Source organism: Magnolia sinica, chromosome 15 (assembly GCF_029962835.1).
Source record: "Magnolia sinica isolate HGM2019 chromosome 15, MsV1, whole genome shotgun sequence".
Lineage (NCBI taxonomy): Eukaryota > Viridiplantae > Streptophyta > Magnoliopsida > Magnoliales > Magnoliaceae > Magnolia > Magnolia sinica.
The window spans coordinates 72,083,591-72,089,720 of record NC_080587.1 but is presented as its reverse complement, the minus strand read 5'-3'; positions in this window follow the sequence as shown (position 1 = coordinate 72,089,720).

Sequence of the window (6,130 nt, the reverse complement as noted above, 5' to 3'; positions counted from 1 at the left end):
ATCGGGACCCAGATTTTGTGGGCGGGCGTAGACAAATACATTAGACCTTTACCGTAAATTTGAAAGAAATTCGATGGCTGAAATGCCTAAAATCTCAGTTTTATTTACCAGTGTCAGATTCCAATTCTGGCATTGGTGGGACGCATCTGGCAAGTGCCAGATTCCACTTCTGGGTGTCCACTGGGTCCATGGTCCGCGATGGACCACAAGCCCAGTGAGATCTATGCTTTCCCAAAATTTTAGATTTTTCTGACCTTCCTCGGCTGCTGCACGGCCTACACAAGCTGTCGCTGAGTACAAACCGATCATCTGACTTGATGGCCTGCACACGGTCTGATCGTGACCAGACTGGACCACTCGTGTATAAGCTAACATTGAGTGCTAATTAACGGTCAGTAAGTGATAATATAAGTTAATTAAAAAAATTTTCAAGAATTTTTGAAAATTCAAAATAGTGAAAATTCAAGATGTTACAGTTATACACTAGAGGTAACATGCTTAAGAGAATACATATGTATTTCTCTTAATGTCATGTTCAAAAACTTAATACTCAACTCTTCATACTTATAAGCGCAGAATTTTAGAGCATAACATTATAAGACTTAGTAACTTCACTTCATTAGCTAGTATTACTAGTTACCTGTCATAAGATCACTTCATTATAAAACTTAGGGCTCACAATGATGTTTATTTGTCATATAACCTATTCATAAGATCACACAGGCATGGATGAAGGCTAAACACAAATATAAGCTTGATCCAAAACTTTTGGTCCCAAGATGTTTTCAACAGTAGTCATTCAATACACACTATTTCTTGTGGTGTGGTCCACTTGAGCTTTGTATATGCTTCAATTTTAAGATCATTATTTAAAATTATCTGGTAAAGTGGATGTACAGAGTCGATAAAAGACATAAGTCATAGTGGGCCCCACAGATTTTGCTCATTACGCAATCGGCTTCCTCAAAACTCAGGGAGCCCGCCTATGTTTCATGGTAATGGCATCGATCCTGATGGGCATGGTTAGATCATAGATAAGCAACAAGGTGATCCCGCAGTTTCTATGGTCAGTCTCACCCTCCCCGACGTCCCCTACTGTTTCCTTTACCGTGGCACAACTGAGTAATAAATCATGGTAGATGTTGGGATCTAGGCCTATCATGGGGTGGAACATCTAATAGACGGGTTGGATGGATCTCAAAACATCACAGTGGGCCCCACACAGCTGAAAAGAGGCTAGTTACCATACATCCGTACGTATTTGTATTTGATCGTTTCTGCTCCAATGGTGCCGAAATCATCATATGGCCAGATGACATCAAAATTAAGGTGGACCATCCATAAGATGTGCCCCACTATGAAAAACAGTGGAAAAGTAGGTACAAAAGCTGCCAAATTCAGATGGGTAAGGCCATCCCACCGTTGAAATATCTTGATCTTTTGGGTTTCCAATCATAACCGTGGGGACCAACTTTTGTACGGTTGGATGTCATAAAGATACCCCGTGAATCCCACTACTTTTAAACTGAGGGTTTTTTTTTGGGCGGTTGAACATTGTTTTCAATGGGTGCTCCACCTTTTAAATGGTTGTATGTCATGCACATGGGACGCGGATTGCGTCCTACCCTAATCCGTCCGGGCAGGGCTCTGTGGGACCCACCGTGATGTAAGTGTTTTATCCAAGCCGTTCATCTATTTTCTCAGATTATTTTAAGTTCTGATCCTAAAAATGAAAGAGGTTCAAATCTCCAGTGCACCACACCAAAGGAAGCTGCAGTGATAACGATACTCACCGTTGAAACCTTTATAAGGGCCACCGTGATGCTTTTTTACCATCCAACCTATTCATAAGGTCATGTAGACGTGGATGAAGTGAAAAAACAAATATCAGCTTGATCCGAAACTTCTCCAGTGCCCAGAAGTTTTTAATGGTGGACGTTCAATCCCTACTTTGTGGTCCCGTTAAGTCCTATAACTTTCTCATTTTTTGGCTCATAACTTAAAATGATCTGAGAAAAACTATGAACGGAGTGGATAAAACACCTAAGTCACGCTGGGCCCCACAGAGCCCTGCCCGGACGGATTACCTGGGGATGTCATGCACATGCTACCTGTGGATGTCATGCACATGCCACGTGGGCATGCTTAATATACGGTGACACGTGGCGGACAACCAAAGTGGTGTTATGGAACTCCATCTGGATAAGGTGGATCCCTCGACAGGACCCCACGTGGATGGGGAATGGATGATTCTCATTTATTTTATTAATGATATGTGGGGCCCACCTATAACGTTGAGGTGAAATCGAAACCGTGAACCTGGTGAGCCTCCTTACATTAACGATGCATTATCCCGAAAATGTTCCTGATCCAAAACTCAGGTGGGGCACACCACAGGGAGCTAATGTACAATCAAGACTAAAAGCAGTGCATTTCCATGATGTGGCCCACCTCAGTTTTCAAATTGCCTGAATTTTAGTCTGTTCCTTCATCCTCATAGGACGCATCTTCTGAACGGATTGGATATACGTATTCACAATACGGTGGACCCCACATTCGCTCTAAAATTTTCTACGGCTGGCATCACCCTCCCAATGCCCCCATTTTGACCTTTGGTGTGGCCCACTTGAGTAATGGATCAGGATGTGGGTATTGGGTACTACCCCCACCAGGACTTAACTAGAGACGGACGGTCCTGTTAGGGGCTCTTTGGGCCCATCGTGATGTATGTGTTTTATCCTAGCCGTCCATACAGTTTGAAAAATCATTCTATGTAATGAGCTAAAAATTGAGACGAATGAAATACTCAAGTGGACCATACAATAGGAATTAGCGTGGATTGAATCCTACCGCTGAAAACCTCCCGGGGCCCACGGAAGTTTTGGATCAATCTGATATTTATGTTTTCCCTTCATCCAGGTCTATCTGACCTTATCAACGGTTTGGATCTTCCGGGCTCATATACTAAAATGATCTTTCAAAATGGATGAACGGAGTGGATAAAACACATATACCACAGTGGGCCCCACAGAGCCCATGACACGACCGTCCGTCTCTACCTAGGTCCTGGATGGCACTCACACATACACTGGGTCCCACAAACTCATCTCTCTTCTTAAAATGACCCTAACCGTTGAAAAGGAAGATATAAGCTAAGAACCGTTGACAGATACATCATTTTTAGGTAAGTCAGAGATTGAACGGTTGGTATCATTTATGGCAACTCATACTTCTCCCGTGTCCTATTTGTTCAGAGAACCACCTGATCAGTTGCCTACTTCATACGCAGGCACTCAGAAACTGTACACGTGGCATATACCACCAAACTAGTAAACCACCCAAGCTAAATCATATCCCCAAAGATCAGATTGCAGGGCAATCCTAACCTCTGATTCGTGGTAACTTCTCAGTTGAAATAGCACCGTTGGATTTTTTTTTTCCCTTTAATTTGGACCGTACAATAAATGTCCACCAATCAGATGGTTAAACAATCAAATCATCTTAATTTTTGGTTCATTATACATCTAAAACAAGAATCATAATTTGGACAGTTTAATTGACTTTATCGCATGCCACATATGCAATTCTTAAGTGCCAGTGTATCATCTATCATTATCTACCAGAGTATCAAACTTTTTCTTTTCAATTTAATAGGCCGCGGACTATAAAACCAGAACAGACAGAGTGAGAGAGTTAGAGAGAAAAAGAAAGAGAGAGAGAAGGGGTTGGAGTTTTGGCTTGTAGCGGAAGACAAGACAGACAACGTGCAGAGACCGTGCAGCTTTCGTTAAAGAAGCAAGAAGACAATGTCTCTTTGTGTGAGAGAGAGAGGCTTTCGTTTTCGAAGAAAAGAAAGAAAAATAGAGAAGGAGATAATGATACAGACGTTTTGGTAATCCCTAGGTACACTGAGATAGACTCTTTCTCTCGAGCTGCTGTAGGGTAACTCGCGCTAGGTACCTAAGTGAGGTTAATTTCGTAGGCAGAGAGATACATGTGTGAAATTTTCATTAGATCCAACCCGTCTATTAGGTACATTGATTTATTTTAACCGTCGAAAAAACAAATCATGATCATCCAAACCTTGGTTGGGACACAATACAGGAAATGGTTGAAATGAAACATCCACCATTAGTTTTTTTTAGGACTTATCTTGGTATTTATAAATCATCCAATCCATTCATCTGATGTTATTCATCTGGATGAAAGAATTACCCAAAAATCACATCATTCTGAAATTCAAATTGGCCATAACTCGTGAATATAGAGGTTTTAGGTATACATGTTTTAATAGTGGCGCGCCTGAGTGTTTAGTCATTCTAATTATTGTTAGAAAGGCTCAAAAAACGGTGATGGACGTGATGGACGGTATGGATTTTATGTACGGTAGCTAACTAACGCGAGTTAACCGAGTGTTTTCCCTCTCCTTTTCATTGGAGAAGAGAGGAGAAAATAATGGAGGAAGGAGTCTTTTGTCTGACAGATCCTCTGTTTCTCTCTCACTATCAGACAAGACACAGCCCCACGCGTGACTTATCACGTGTGTCGCATGCCTCTCTTTAATAGCCTCGGTCAGTGAAATGGACAGTTAGATACTCTGCCCTTCCTCCTTTATTTTGAGGGGCCACAGCCCCCTTATGTTAGTTTGCACCATTCATGTGGAGAAAAAGTTTTATACTCTGCCAGACTATGACAGATGATGCGCAGGCACTTACTTAGGAATGAAGTTAAAAATTGCTTACGTGGCATACGATTAATTCAGCTTGAAAATTTGTCCATTATTTGTGGTCCTTCATGATGTACATGGTATATTCTCCCTGTTTGTTGGTGGGCTTATTTTAGGACAGCCCCAGGATCGAGGCAGATCGAAAACTCAAGTGTCCCAGCATAAAAGGAATAATAGAGATTGAACATCCATATTTGAAAACTTACCCAGAGTTATATGAGTCTTGGTTGCCTTGGAAAGTTACTCAGATTTCTATGGCATGTGCCCCATGAAGTTTTTAATGGTGGCCATTCAATCACCCTTGTTTCCTGTGAGGTGGTCTTGCCTTAATTTTGGACTTATCCCTTAAAATGAGTGGTGAAAATGAACAAACAGTGTAGATAAAACATGTACATCTCAATGGAGTTATGAAGAATCATGAGGCAATCACGTCTCTCATGTTTGTGCTTATTTCCTAAAATGAGCTGGTGAAATTGATGAATGAACAAAATATAACAGACACATTACAGTGCGCCCCACAAAGATTAGAGCCAACGACAATCCACCTTTAAAAAGCTATTCACTTGCTATTTGTCATGTTGACTTTGTTACATCTACTCCATCCATTAGTTTCTCGTCTTATTTTAGGATATGAATCCAAAAATAAGAGGGATCCAAAACTCGTGGGGCACCCAAGAGGAAAAAGTTGAGATCCAACATTGACCATCGAAACATACCTTGTGGGAATGATCTCATGGATGATTTGGATGGCATGGCCCCTGGATGGCTCAATGGTGAGTGTTTCCATCCCTCTTGCTTCTTCTCATGTCGCGCAATTCAGTTTTGGATCTACTTCATTTTTTGGCTCATGTCCTAACTTTTGTCAGCAAAATTGATAGATAATATAGATATGTAGATACCTACTAGCAAGTAGGTTCAAATTCAGTACCTTGATTGTGATCAATGGCCTGGAGTTAATCAGAAATATGACAGGTTTTGACTAACTTTGAAGTGATTTTAAAGGGCTAGGTCATGGATTGGGATGCAGTTGGATCATTCAATGGTGTGATGAATGGCCATTATGAGGTTAGGGCATTAATGGTGTGTTGAATGGCCATTAACTCAGGTTTTTTTTTTGTTAATAGTTGGATAAAAGTTAGTTAAGGTTTTAACTATCAAATGGGGATGATTTATTTATTTATTTATGATTGTGGTTAAGATAAAGTGTTTAACCACCTTTAGCTAAAGGCAATAAAACTTTAACTGCCTAACTATATTGAGGGTGATTTTGTGTGATTTCTCTAAAATCAAAGAATCGTTAATTTTGATGATTCTTTGTTCTTATTTTGAGTGGGCTTTGTTGTGGATATAAATTGATGTGGTCCACGGATTCTTCCATGATATGCGGGGCCTACAAATGTAGGT